This window comes from Schistocerca cancellata, chromosome 11 (assembly GCF_023864275.1).
Source record: "Schistocerca cancellata isolate TAMUIC-IGC-003103 chromosome 11, iqSchCanc2.1, whole genome shotgun sequence".
Taxonomy (NCBI): Eukaryota; Metazoa; Arthropoda; class Insecta; order Orthoptera; family Acrididae; genus Schistocerca; species Schistocerca cancellata.
This window is the reverse complement of record NC_064636.1, coordinates 81,276,525-81,291,190: the sequence shown is the minus strand read 5'-3', so window position 1 is coordinate 81,291,190 and position 14,666 is coordinate 81,276,525. Positions and strand designations below refer to the sequence as shown.

Below are 14,666 nucleotides of genomic sequence, written 5' to 3'. Positions count from 1 at the left end.
GTTCTTCCCGCGAACCGTACGCGAGTGGAACAGGAAAGGGAGGTAATGACAGTGGCACGTAAAGTGCCCTCCGCCACACACCGTTGGGTGGCTTGCAGAGTATAAATGTAGATGCGTAGTGAATACTCATTTGGGCTTGTTTAAATGTTTGTGTTTGCCTTTTGGCAGTGCTACTGCATCCGCCATTTTCAACAGTATTTGGAACAGCTGACTGCACAAGTGCCAAACTGTTCAAACTTTATGGACAATATTGTAGTAACAGGTCATACACCTGAGAACATATTGCAAATTTACGTGCTTTGTTTTGTGAGTTATATGATGCAGGGCTAAAGTGTAGACTGAACAAGTGTGATTTTTTTTTTTAAACCTGAGTTGCAGAATAATCAACAGTCAAGGTGTACATCCTCTGCAGTTGTATTTGTTAGCCACACGAGATTTGCCAATTCCTTGCAAATATCACAGAATTGCATTCAGTTTTAAAAAAAATGACCTATTATATTTGGTTCACACCGAATGCTGCACAAATCACAGCTCCATTGCATTGCTTGCATCGCAAGAATGTCCCCTTTGTTTGGATGGATGATTGCCAAGTAGCTTTTCAAAAACTTAAAGATGCATTGCTCAGTGATCGATGCTTAGTTCACTCTGGTCCTGAAAAACCAGTCGTATTGTAGGCTGACACTTCCTCTTACGGAATCTGTGCATTGCTTTTGCACAGATTTGGTGATAAAAACAGACCTACTGCTTTCGCTTCGAAAGTGTTATCCAAAGCTCAGTGCCACTATTCACAAATTGAAAAAGGGGCTTTGGCTATTGTGTATGGTGTCACCAAATTTCACCACTAATTGTATGGCAGAAAATTCTAATTACAAGGGAAACTCACCATCGCACCCCCCTAAGATCTAGTTATAAGTTGGCACAGTGTACAGGCCTTGAAAAACTGAACACAGGTTAATCAAGAATACAGGAAGAAGTTTTGTGGAACTATGAAAAAAAATAAGCAAAATATACAAACTGAGTAGTCCACGTGCAAGATAGGCAACTTCAAGGATAACGTGAGCTCCGGAGCGCCATGGTTCCGTGGTTAGCGTGAGCAGCTGCGGAACAAGAGGTCCTTGGTTCAAGTCTTCCCTCGACTGAAAAGTTTATATTCTTTATTTTCGCAAAGTTATGATCTGTCCGTTCGTTCACTGATGTCTCTGTTCACTGTAATAAGTTTCGTGTATGTATTTTGCGACCGCGCCGCAAACTTGCAGTTCGGAAAATATTCATTGACCTTGTTATTGAAGTCGCGAGCTACATTTGCTGGATTCATATTGCCCACGGAATACATCTCGCGTATTTAATGCACTCCCGTCCAAAGTAGCGAACAGTCAACTGCCAGCCAGGGAGCCTCGTTAGCAGGAATACTCTCTCTTCCGTGCGCTGTAGTCGACTGACGTCGTGTGTTTCGATGTTTGTTTAGGTGTAGCGTCCCCATACTATGGCGCAGTTACCTCGCACCGAACAGCCGGACGGACAGATAATAATTGTATGAAAATAAAAAATTAAACTTTTCACTCGAGGGAAGACATGAACCAAGGACTTCTCGTTCCACAGGTGCTCATGCTAACCACAGGACCACGGCACTCCTGAACCTATACTCTCCTTGATTTTGCCTATCTTACGCATGGACTATCAGTTTAATAAGTCACAGCTGCAAAATACTAACGCTAATTCTTTACAGACGAATGGAAAAACTAGTAGAAGCTGACCTCGGGGAAGATCAGTTTGGATTCCGTAGAAATACTGGAACACGTGAGGCAATACTGACCTTACGACTTATCTTAGAAGAAAGATTAAGGAAAGGCAAACCTACATTTCTAGCCTTTGTAGACTTAGAGAAAGCTTTTGACAATGTTGATTGGAATACTCTCTTTCAAATACTAAAGGTGGCAGGGGTAAAATACAGGGAGCGAAAGGCTATTTACAATTTGTACAGAAACCAGATGCAGTTATAAGAGTTGAGGGACATGAAAGGGAAGCAGTGGTTGGGAAGGGAGTAAGACAGGGTTGTAGCCTCTCCCCGATGTTATTCAATCTGTATATTGAGCAAGCAGTAAAGGAAACAAAAGAAAAATTCGGAGTAGGTATTAAACTCCATGGAGAAGAAATAAAAACTTTGAGGTTCGCCGATGACATTGTAATTCTGTCAGAGACAGCAAAGGACTTGGAAGAGCAGTTGAACAGAATGGACAGTGGCTTGAAAGAAGGATATAAGATGAACATCAACAAAAGCAAAACGAGGATAATGGAATGTAGTCGAATTAAGTCGGATGATGTTGAGGGTATTAGATTAGGAAATGAGACACTTAAAGTAGTAAAGGAGTTTTGCTATTTGTGGAGCAAAATAACTGATGATGGTCAAAGTAGAGAGAATGTAAAATGTAGACTGGCAATGGGAAGGAAAGCGTTTCTGAAGAAGAGAAATTTGTTAACATCGAGTATAGATTTAAGTGTCAGGAAGTCATTTCTGAAAGTATTTGTATGGAGTGTAGTCTTGTATGGAAGTGAAACATGGACGGTAAATAGTTTGGACAAGAAGAGAATAGAATCTTTCGAAATGTGGTGCTACAGAAGAATGCTGAAGATTAGATGGGTAGATCACGTAACTAATGAGGAAGTATTGAATAGGATTGGGGAGAAGAGAAGTTTGTGGCACAACTTGACCAGAAGAAGGGATCGGTTGGTAGGACATGTTCTGAGGCATCAAGGGATCACCAGTTTAGTATTGGAGGGCAGCGTGGAGGGTAAAAATCGTAGGGGGAGACCAAGAGATGAATACACTAAGCAGATTCAGAAGGATGTAGGGTGCAGTAGGTACTGGGAGATGAAGCAGCTTGCACAGGATAGAGCAGCATGGAGAGCTGCATCAAACCAGTCTCAGGACTGAAGACCACAACAACAACAACAACAACGCATGGACTACTCAGTTTGTATATTTTGCTTATTTTTTTCATAGTTCCACACAACTTCTTCCTGTTTTCTCGATCGATCTGTGTTCAGTTTTTCAAGGCCTATCCACTGTGCCAACCTATAACTAAATCTGAGGGGGGTGCGATGGGGAGGTTCCCTTGTTAGTAACAGATCACAAGCCTTTGCAGTCCTTGTTTCATTTGACTAAACCAGTTCCTGTATGAAATGCTCAAAAATTGCAATGATGGGCTTTATTGTTGTCTCAATAGCAGTACGAGATTGTGTATCATCCGACGGCTAAACACAGTACTGCAGACACACTTCTACACCTTCTGATTGGGCCTGACAAATACTTCTGCTGCATCTTGTTGGCACATCGATGCTCAGAATTCTAAATTGCATCAGTCTTTTCCACTGAACTATGAGGGTTGTCCGTAAAATAAGGTTCCCATGGCACTACAGTCCTGAAAAGCGCTGTTACGGTGGATCCCTCGATTCTGTAGTGTACCTCGGTTCCCCCACTCCAAATCACCTCCCTAGCGAGCTGTCTGCGGAACTCAAGTCTTGCTCGGAAGCCGTACGTGATGCATCTCCCCCTAGCTTTGCCCGCCAGGTGTGAGCTGCACTCGGTGATCCGTTTCCTGTCTGCAGAAAACATTGCACTGGCAGAAATCCATTCCCAGCTATGGGAAATCTTGTAGACAAGTGTACGAGCACACAACACATGCACAAATTGTGGAGAATACTCAAGAACGGACGCACTGACATCCACGATGAGGAGCGTTCCGGACGGCCATCTGTTTCTGATGAAACAATCGCAAAAGTGGAGGCAGCGGTGCTCTCAGATTGAAGACTGACAGTTCACGAGCTCTCCGATAGGATCCCTGATGTCAGCAAAACCTCTATTGACAAGATTTCGATGGGGCATTTAGGGTACGCTAAGGTTTGTGCGAGGTGGGTGCCAAGAATGTTGACCGAAGACCACAAACGTCAAGGCGGCCCAAGAACTTCTTCGAGATCATGGAACTCGTGGCGAGGAATACCTCGACTCAATCGTCACTGGTGACGAGACTCGGGTGCACTACCGCACGCCCGAAACCAAAGAAAAGTCCAAACAATGGAAGCACCCAGAGTCGCCGAGATCGCAAGAATTCAAACAAATGCGAAGTGTTGGCAAAGTGATGGCAACGGTGGTTTGGGACAGGAATGGGGTATTGTCATGCGAGTTCTTGCCCACCTGTACAACAATGAATGTTGCCAGGTACTGCGAGACACTGCAAAAATTGCGCCGTGCAATTCAAAACAAGAGGAGGGGTATGCTGTCCGAGAGGGTGCTTTTCCAACAGGATAACGCTCGACCACACACCACTAAAACCACCAACGAGCTCATCGCAAAATTTGGATGGGGTATTGTTAAACACCCACCCTACAGCCCGGACTTAGCCTCAAGTGACTACCATCTCTTACCTGACATGAAGAAACACCTTTCGGCGACAGAGAAGAACTGGAAGAAGCGGTTCTGAGGTATCTGCGCTGCTTGGCGGTAGATTTTTTTGACTCGGGCATCAAAAACTCGTACACCGCATGCAAAAATGTATTGGCCTCAGTGGCGACTATGTAGAAAAATAGGTTAAAGTCTGAACTTTCCAAAAACGTTTGCATTCTTGAAATAAACATGTTTTACTCTGTGAAAAAAATTGGGAACCTTATTTTACGCTCACTCCTCGTATAAGGAAGTTGCACAGACCACGGAGGCTGATCCAGATTTAAACATTTCGCTCTAGTACATTCGCGCATCTTGGGCTCGTTCCTTGCATAGCATAAAGAACTCTGCAGCACAGCAATACTTTGCATGTCGGCATAGTCTTGCTGTACAGAAAGGTGTAATTCTTATACAAAATGACAGTGGACAGTCCCGTGTGATGATCCCTAACGCTTTGCAAACAGAAGTGTTGCAACTAACCTGGCAGATTAAAACTGTGTGCCGGACCGAGACTCGAACTCGGGACCTTTGCCTTTTGCGGGCAAGTGCTCTACCAACTGAGCTACCCAAGCACGACTCACGCCCCGTCCTCACAGCTGTACTTCTGGCCAGTACCTCGTTTCCTAGCTTCCAAACTTTACAGAAGCTCTCCTGCAAAGGGCCTGAATTCGAGTCTTGGACCGGTACACAGTTTTAATGTGCCTGGAAGTTTCATATCAGTGCACACTCCGCTGCAGAGTGAAAATGTCATTCTGGAAACATCCCCCAGGCTGTGGCCAAGCCATGTCTCCGCAATATTCTTTCTTCCAAGAGTGTTAGTTGTGCAAGGTTCGCAGGAGAGCTTCTGTAAAGTTTGGAAGGTAGGGGACGAGATACTGGCAGAAGTAAAGCTGTGAGGACGGGGCGTGAGTCGTGCTTGTGTCGCTCAGTTGGTAGACCACTTGCCCGCGAAAGCCAAAGGTCCCGAGTTCGAGTCTCGGTCGGGCACACAGTTTTAATCTGCCAGGAAGTTTCATATCAGCGCACACTCCGCTGCAGAGTGAAAATCTCATTCTATAAGTGTTGCAGTTGCTTCACCGAGGACACTGGGGGATCTTTCTACGAATCAGTTAGCGCATCGACACTGTGCTTGGCACGGTATGGACACCCAAATAGAACAGATGACATCACAGTGTCACGCATGTGTGGAAAATCTGTCTGCTCTGCCACAAATATTCTCCGCTTGGCCTAAGTTGCAATTGCTATGGGAACGTGTGCACATAGACTTTGCGGGACCTTTTTGGAACACTCGTTGGTCGATTTTGGTTGACACAAATAGCAAATTTCCTTTTGCTGTGACAACGAAGTTGACAACATCACGTAGCACGATTCAGATCTTGTCTTCGATTTTTTGCCTAGAAGGTTTACCTGAAGTAATAGTGTCAAACATTCTGTGAACGCAATGGCATACAGCATCTCACTAGTGCACCACTCCATTCACAGTCAAACGGCGAAGTGAAACATTATGTCTGGGCATTTAAGCAGCAGATGGCCAAACTTTGCTCCACACACACCAAGAATCAAGCCTCGCAACTATTTCTCGCCTCGTATCCCTCACACCCACGAAATGGACCATAGCCGGCGGAACCAGATATAAACTGGGACACTCAGATGTTTGAGACGGGTGGTAGGGACATCGAGTGATATTATACTGAGTGCACTATCCGAAAATTACCTCGAGCAATTAAACAGAGAACTGACTTGTGGTGATAACATCTTGGACCTACTGATAACAAACAGACCCGAACTTTTCGACTCTGTAAGCGCAGAATAGGGAATCAGTGATCATAAGGCCGTTGCAGTATCCCTGAATATAGAAATCAATAGGAATATAAAAAAGGGAAGGAGGTTTATCTGTTTAGCAAGAGTAATAGAAGGCAGATTTCAGACTACCTAACAGATCAAAACGAAAATTTCTGTTCCGACACTGGCAATGTTGAGTGTTTAAGGAAAAAGTTCAAGGCAATCGTAAAATGCGTTTTAGACAGCTACGTGTCGAGTAAAATTGTGAGGGACAGGAAGAACCCACCGTGGTTCAACAACAAAGTTAGGAAACTACTGCGAAAGCAAAGAGAGCTTCACTGCAAATTTAAACGCAGCCAAAACCTCTCAGACAAACAGAAGCTAAACGATGACAAAGTTAGCGTTCAGTGAATTCGGAAGTAAAATTCTATGTACCGACTTGACAGAAAATCCTAGGAAGTTCTGGTCTTACCTTAAATCAGTAAGTGGATCGTTACAGCATATCCAGACACTCTGGAATGATAATGGCATTGAAACAGACGATGACGCGCATAAAGCTGAAATACTAAACAACTTTTTCCAAAGCTGTTTCACAGAGGAAGACCGCACTGCAGTTCCTTCTCTAAATCCTCGCACAAACGAAAAAATGGCTGACATCGAAATAAGTGTCCAAGGAATAGAAAAGCAACTGGAATCTCTCAACAGAGGAAAGTCCACTGGACCTGACGGGATACCAATTCGATTCTACACAGAGTACGCGAAAGAACTTGCCCCCCCCCCCCCCCCCCCCTTCTAACAGCCGTGTACCGCAAGTCTCTAGAGGAACGGAAGGTTCCAAATGATTGGAAAAGAGCACAGGTAGTCCCAGTCTTCAAGAAGGGTCGTCGAGCAGATGCGAAAAAGTATAGACCTATATCTCTGACGTCGATCTGTTGTAGAATTTTAGAACATGTTTTTTGTTCGAGTATCATGTCGTTTTTGGAAACTCAGAATCTACTATGTAGGAATCAACATGGATTCCGGAAACAGCGATCGTGTGAGACCCAACTCGCTCTATTTGTTCATGAGACCCAGAAAATATTAGATACAGGCTCCCAGGTAGATGCTATTTTCCTTGACTTCCGGAAGGCGTTCGATACAGTTCCGCACTGTCGCCTGATAAAGTAAGAGCCTACGGAATATCAGACCAGCTGTGTGGCTGGATTGAAGAGTTTTTAGCAAACAGAACACAGCATGTTGTTATCAATGGAGAGACGTCTACAGACGTTAAAGTAACCTCTGGCGTGCCACAGGGGAGTGTTATGGGACCATTGCTTTTCACAATATATATAAATGACCTAGTAGATAGTGTCGGAAGTTCCGTGCGGCTTTTCGTGGATGATGCTGTAGTATACAGAGAAGTTGCAGCATTAGAAAATTGCAGCGAAATGCAGGAAGATCTGCAGCGGATAGGCACTTGGTGCAAGGAGTGGCAACTGACCCTTAACATAGACAAATGTAATGTACTGCGAATACATAGAAAGAAGGATCCTTTATTGTATGATTATATGATAGCGGAACAAACACTGGTAGCAGTTACTCCTGTAAAATATCTGGAAGTATACATGCGGAACGATTTGAAGTGGAATGGTCATACAAAATTAATTGTTGGTAAGGCAGGTGACAAGTTGAGATTCATTGGGAGAGCCCTTGAAAAATTTAGTCCATCAACAAAGGAGGTGGCTTACAAAACACTCATTCGACCCATACTCGAGTATTGCTCATCAGTGTGGGATCTGTACCAGGTCAGGTTGACGGAGGAGATAGAGAAGATCCAAAGAAGAGCGGCGCGTTTCGTCACAGGGTTATTTGGTAAGAGTGATAGCGTTACGGAGATGTTTAGCAAACTCGAGTGGCAGACTCTGCAAGAGAGGCGCTCCGAATTGCAGTGTAGCTCGCTGTCCAGGGAGAAGAAATAAAAACTTTGAGGTTCGCCGATGACATTGTTATTCTATCAGAGACAGCAAAGGACTTGGAAGAGCAGTTGAACGGAATGGACAGCGTCTTGAAAGGAGGGTATAAGATGAACATCAACAAAAGCAAAACGAGGATAATGGAATGTGGTCGAATTAAGTCGGGTGATGCTGAGGGAATTAGATTAGGAAATGAGACATATAAAGTAGTAAAGGAGTTTTCCTATTTGGGGAACAAAATAACTGATGATGGTCGAAGTACAGAGGATATAAAATGTAGACTGGCAATGGCAAGGAAAGCGTTTCTGAAGAAGAGAAATTTGTTAACATCGAGTATAGATTTAAGTGCCAGGAAGTCGTTTCTGAAAGTATTTGTATGTAGTGTAGCCATGTATGGAAGTGAAACATGGACGATAAATAGTTTGGACAAGAAGAGAATAGAAGCTTTTGAAATGTTGTGCTACAGAAGAATGCTGAAGATTAGGTGGGTAGATCACACAACTAGTGAGGAGGTATTGAATAGGATTGGGGAGAAGAGGAGTTTGTGGCACAACCCGACTAGAAGAAGGGATCGTTTGTAGGACATGTTCTGAGGCATCAAGGGATCACCAATTTAGTATTGGAGTGCAGCGTGGAGGGTAAAAATCGTAGAGGGAGACCAAGAGATGAATACACTAAGCATATTCAGAAGGATGTAGGTTGCAGTAGGTACTGGGAGATGAAGAAGCTTGCACAGGATAGAGCAGCATGGAGAGTTGCATCAAACCAGTCTCAGGACTGAAGACCACAGCAACGACAACAACAGAATACAGATTGAGTTTCTATGATTTGCTTGTTTTTTGGTAAAGTATACTTTCATTCATTCTGCAATCCTGATGGTTCTCCTCCTCAAATGTGTCCAAACACATTTGTAGTGAACATAGCTATGAGAATAATGGAACAGGCTTACAACCGGTTTACAGGAAACAGTTTTAAAACTCACATGGAACCCGTTGAATGTGACATCACAAGTTCAATCTTTGGCTCATTTGAAAGTGTTGTGTTAACATTTATGACTTGAAACATATTAGCTAATGATGACTCACTATGTGCGTCAGGAGGGTGACAGAAAATGAGTGTCTGGGAGGTGCAGAGATCAACCGTCTATGGGATGTACGAGGGGCATGTGAAAAGTCCGTGTAAAAATAAAAACTACATACCTGTTTGGGGTAAACCTTTTTTATTTTTCGGCACAGTCTCCTTTTAGACTTTTGTCCAATGCTTTCGTCCAATGCTGTTCTAATTTGTTGATCCCTTCTGAATAATAGGAATTGTCCAAGTTTGCAAAATAGCTATTAGTTGCTGCAATCACCTCCTCGCTTGAATAAAATCTTTGTCCCACCAGCCAGTTCTTCAAATTGGGCAACAAATATTAGTCCGAGGGAGCCAAGTCTGGAGAATAGGGGGGATGTGAAACGAGTTGGAATTCTATTTTCATTAATTTTGCGACCACAACTGCTGAGGTGTGTGCTAGTGCAGTGTTGTGATGGAAAAGGCCTTTTTTGCAATCCAATCGCTGGCACTTTTCTTGCAGCTCAGTTTTCACACAGTCCAATAACAATGAATAATATGCACCTGTAATAGTTTAACACTTTTCCAGATGTCGATGAGGATTATCCCTTGCGACTCCGTATAGACAGTCGCCATAACCTTTCCGGCCGAAGGAATGGTCTTTGCCTTTTTTGTGCAGATTCTCCCTTGGTAACCCATTGTTTAGATTGTTCTTTGGTCTCAGGAATATACTGATGTATCCATGTTTCATCCACAGTGACGAAACAACGTTTAAAGTCCAGTGGATTCTTCCTGAACAGCTGCAAACAATCCTTGCAACACTTTACACGATTCCATTTTTGGTCAAGCGTGAGCAATCTCGGAACCCATCTTCTGGATAGCTTTCTCATGTCCAAATGTTGATGCAAAATATTTTGTACCGGTTCATTCGAGATGCCCCAGCACTAGCAATCACACGCACCTTAGTTCTTCTGTCTTCCATCACCACATCATGGATTTTATTAATTATTTCTAGAGTTGTAACCTCCACAGGGCGTCCAGAATGTTCAGCATCACTTGTGCCCATATGGCCACTCCGAAAATTTTGAAACCACTTCTAAACTGTTCTAATCGAAGGTGCAGAGTCACCGTAATGTTTATCAAACTTCTCTTTAGTCTCCTGAGGCGTTTTACCTTTCATAAAGTAATGTTTACTCATCACACGAAATTCTTTTTCATCAATTTTTTGACAATCACTCGACTTCTTTGATTCACACAAATGCCAAACACAAAGAAATAGACCTATATGGCTGAAATTTGGTGTGTGTTCTTTCCCAAGATGCTACAAACTAAACATGACCTCAATATGCACCGGTGGTGCCATCTCTCGGACTTTGCACGGACTTTTCAAATGCCCCTTGTATGTATTACACTTCACAAAATGTACATTGTTGACATTCAAGATATGTCCAAAACAAGTCAGTAACTTGTACCATGTTGAACAAGTGAAAAATGGTGTACCACAGTGATCACACAGGGTCATACCATCAACACCATCAAGATCGAAGGGAATTACTAACCGTGCAGGATGTTCAGCCAGGTACCCACACTTAAAGAAAGTGTATGGAATTATATTGGTCTAACGGGGTGATGAGAACTGATGGAACATGATGGCACGTACCAAAATGCGAAGCAGTTTGTCATGGAGCTTACTGTGAAACTAGCTATCCTTCAAAGCGTAGCTGCAGATAGTGCGATAATATGTTATATAGGCACAGAAAAAACAAACATGCGGAGATTGAATTTGTCCAGTGATTCCAGGTGGTGTGAGCTGCAAAGTCACACACTTTTCAGGACAGATAGTTTGCTCTAAAGGAGTATGATTTTTATATGCAGATCAGGTATCAAGCAAAAGCAAGTTAAGTTTGAGCAGTTGTTGGCCAAAAGCAGTGCTCATACCATAGTTGTAGTTCACTTACACCCCTTTCCCCACTCTTGCTTGCTGTGATGTAAATATTCCCTACTGCCCTTGCACACGGGAAAGAACTGTACGGGGCAGTGAATCTCCAACTTCATACAGTTCAACAAATAACTTTTCAGCCAATTTACCATCCAGATTAACAATCGGCATAATTGTATACGAACCCATTAAGGCGCTTATGTTACCTGATCTTGATACAACTCTCTTGGTACTTCTAATTCCCAGCCAGCTGCTGCAGCCGAGCGGTTCTAGGCACTTCAGTCTGGAGCCGCTCTGCTGCTACGGTCGCAGGTTTGAATCCTGTCTCGGGCATGGATGTGTGTGATGTCCTTAGGTTAGATAGGTTTAAATAGTTCTAAGTTGAGGGCACTGATGACCTCAGATGTTAAGTCCCATAGTGCTTAGAGCCATTTGTACCATTTGATCTAATTTTCAGGGTTTCTTTCATATGCATTTCCTCTTCCAATCCTGATTGGTTGGAGTTGAAAACATATTCCTTACTGAATGATGGGATAAATCTGTTTATCTCATCTACAAATTTTTGGCCCAATTCCGCAGTTTGCTGTAATTCGTCGAATTGACACTGAGTTCGGATATGTCTTAAAATTCCTTAGCACTTCTAGAAGTTATGCAGCCATCCACTGCTTCCCTTGAAAAAACTAATCTATGACGTGTGCAATTTGATGTGTATAACGTAGTGGGTCACTATCACGTATATCCCGTGAATTGTATCAAACATCAGTCTTTGTAAAAAGTGCCCATTGATCTCTCTTGAGTATCCATAGTTTTTCTTAGGCACTACATGGTCATATCACTGCAGAATTTTCAAAACCAGAGAAGGAAAGTTGCTACTCACCATATAGCGGAGATGCTGAATCACGATAGGCACAATAAAAATATTCACACACTCATAGCTTTCGACCATTAAGGCCTTTGTCAGCAATAGACACACATACACACACGCACACACACACTCACGCAAACGCAACTTGTACACACATCTGCAGTCTCAGAGAGCTGAAAATACACTGGCTGACAAAGGCCTTAATGGCTGAAAGCTATGAGTGAGTGAATCTTTTTATTGTGCCTATCGCGACTCAACATCTCTGCTATATGGTGAGTAGCAACTTTCCTTCTCTGGTATTGTTACATTCCAGCCTGGATTATCCATTGTTTGATTCAGAATTTTCAAAAGCTGTTCATAATTGCTTTTTTAATATGATGCATATATCTTCCATATATGTAATTACGTTTAGTGACCACTCCTTGGACAATGATTGAAACGGGATCTGTGGCTCACTATATGACAAGGATGATGAACTTCATGGCTCAACACCTGTTTCAGTATCATTTTCACTTGTTAAGCTTGTATTGTCATCGTTGTACTCCTCATGTATACAGGGTGGTCCATTGATTGTGACCGGGCCAAATATGAAATAAACATCAAACAAAAAACTACAAACAACAAAACTTGTCTAGCTTGAAGGGGGAAGCCAGAGGGCGCTATAGTTGGCCCACTAGATGGTGCTGCCATAGGTCAACCAGATATCAACTGCATTGTCAATGCATGTGCGAACATTACGGACGACGAACTACTCGCTCTTGAGAGGAATGTCATTACACGTATTGCCAAATGCATTGAGGTTGACGGATATCATTTTGAGCATTTACTGCATTAATGTGGTATATACAGGTAATTACTCTGTAACAGCAGGCGTTCTCAGAAATGCTAGGTTCACAAAGTACATGTATCACATTGGAACAATAAAATGTTCAAACATACCTATGTTCTGTATTTTAATTTAAAAAACCTAACTGTTACCAACTGTTCATCTAAAATTGTGAGCCATATGTTTTTGACTATTACAGCGCCATCTATCACAAAGCGAAAAAAGTGGTCCAACTAAAACGTTCATATTTCCTTACGTACTACACAAATATGTAATAAAAATGGGATTCCTATTTTAAAAAATGCAGCTGATATCCGTTTGACCTACGGCAGTGCCATCTAGCGGGCCAACCATAGTGCCAACTGGTTTCTCCCTTCAACCTAGACAAGTTTCGTTCTTTGTAGTTTTTTCGCTTGACACTTATTTCGTGAGATATTTGGCCCGGTTACGATCAATGGACCACCCTGTATTGTCTACAGTCAAGGGTATCTGTCACCAGACATTCCACTTACTCATTTTGCAGAAATGCTAATATTTCATCTTCTACTTCCTTCTCACCCTGCATAATATTTGGGTTTGTCTTTGGTGAAATGTCAACATCGGCAACAGTAGTTGCAGATATAGTGAAATGTTTGCTTTGTTTAGCATTGCCATTGCTCTGTTTAGCATCAACACCAGCAGCACTGTACCAGTGCTGTGAGTTACTGATTGACTAAGCAGTTCAACTACACTCTGTAGCCTCATGCTGTGCTCACCACTGGATACCACCAGTCCCACCCCAGTTGCCATTAGCAACCAATATTGAAGTTTCATGGCATACTATATGTGGGATGTCAAATGCCGTAAACATCATTGGCCTTTTGCGACCTCACAGTCAAGAATGAAATGATAATTAAATCAAGACCCTATGCTGCCGATAGGCACTGATGTACATCGACGGGGACAGTTGAAAATGTGTGCCCCGACCGGGACGCGAACCCAGGAGCTCCTTTTTACATAGCAGACGCTCTACCCATCTCAGCCACCGAGGGCACAGAGGATAGTGCGACTGCAGGGACTTATCCCTAGCACGCTCCCCGTGAGACCCACATTCCCAACTTAATGTCCACACACTACGTTTGTAGTGGCCCTGCCCATTAAACTCATTACTCGCGGCAGACAATCTTACTGAGTACCATAAGAGTTTGGGCAATACGTGTGCATCCGCACAGAAGAAGAAGGTTAATGACTCGTTAGCCTTAACTATATGAAGATGGTATCTGTTCTATCGGACATGTCAAAAAGAACAGATACCATCTTCATATCACCGTCAAGAGGTTCCTTGTCAGTGTTACAAACACTCACAATCTTTCTTTCTTGGGGCCTATGTCCCGTGTCACATGGGGTCGGCTGTGTTACTATTGATTTGGCAGTGTTAGTAGCAGAGGGTGGCCGGATGCCTTTCCTGCTGCCACCCCAAACCCCCTGGGACGAAATTAGTGTACCCCAGTTGTCTGCACCTAGTGTAAGACATGGAATAGTGCAAATGTTTTCAAATGTCTACGAGTTGTGTAACTGAGGAGGAATGTGGGGATCAGCCCGGTATTCACCTAGGGGGATGTAGAAAACTGCCTACAAACCACATCCAGGCTGGCCGGCATGCCAGCCCTTCATCAGTAATCCGTCAGTCGGATTCGACCCGGGGTGGACGCGCCTACCCGAATTCAGGAAGCAGCGCATTAGCGCTCTTGGCTACCCTGGCAGGTTAACACTCACATTATGCAACACCAAAGAAATTAAAGGGGCTTACAGGTACCCTACTTAAGAATCAATGG

General features: G+C 43.3%; 1 protein-coding gene and 1 non-coding gene across 2 annotated transcripts in view; both read right to left on the bottom strand.

Moving 5' to 3' along the window:
• Nucleotides 1–14,666, bottom strand: part of LOC126108232 (serine hydroxymethyltransferase, mitochondrial-like) — a 205,713-nt gene that overhangs the window by 178,913 nt on the left and 12,134 nt on the right. The gene's annotated exons all lie outside the window — the stretch shown is intronic.
• Trnal-caa (transfer RNA leucine (anticodon CAA)) lies at nucleotides 4,937–5,011 on the bottom strand. Its single transcript has one exon. It is a non-coding gene; the product is annotated as a tRNA-Leu (tRNA).